The sequence below is a fragment of the Tupaia chinensis genome, unplaced genomic scaffold (genome assembly GCF_000334495.1).
Source record: "Tupaia chinensis unplaced genomic scaffold, TupChi_1.0 Scaffold000178_1, whole genome shotgun sequence".
Taxonomy (NCBI): domain Eukaryota; kingdom Metazoa; phylum Chordata; class Mammalia; order Scandentia; family Tupaiidae; genus Tupaia; species Tupaia belangeri.
The window spans coordinates 924,261-924,911 of record NW_006159653.1 but is presented as its reverse complement, the minus strand read 5'-3'; positions in this window follow the sequence as shown (position 1 = coordinate 924,911).

Genomic DNA, 651 nt, shown 5'->3' with positions numbered 1-651 from the left:
GGTTCCTCCTAGAACTTTCTTCCACCAGACCTCTGTGCCCGGCTTCCGTGGGACAGCTTTCACCCTGACCCCTATCGGACCTGAGCCAGGGCCTGAAGAGTGCCATCAGCCTCCCCCAGGGGCCAGCTCAGGGTGCTGAGGAAGAGCGCGCCCGCGCACTGCCCTGCCCCGATCGGGAGGGAGAGCGCGCCCGCGCACTGCCCTGCCCAATCTGTTGAAGTGGCTCCCAGCCCTGCTGCCCCAGGAGGAAGACGCTGCAGCCCAGAGGCTCTGAGACAGAAAAGGGTAAAGGCCCAGCAAGTCCGACTCAGACTCCCTGCACCGGCCTTGGTCTGCAACCCTGCCCCTGTGAGGTCTGGTGGGGCTCTGGCCATACCCTCCATGCAGGCTGGGCAGCTCAGAGGGGGCCGGGGACGCAGGGGCAGAGCACACGCCGCCGCCACAGCCTCTCCCGAGATCTCAGGCAGGAGAGTAACAATCGAAAGTCGGCTGTGAGGTAAAGGCTTTAATGTTATCAAAGTCGTCTGTACAAGTCAGCGAGGCTTGGTCAGGAAGGGACGCGGCGACAGACACTGAAACACAGATTGCATCAAGGGGTCCCACCCAGAGGGAGACGCAGGGCACAACTGTCTTTTTCTAGAAAAATGTAGG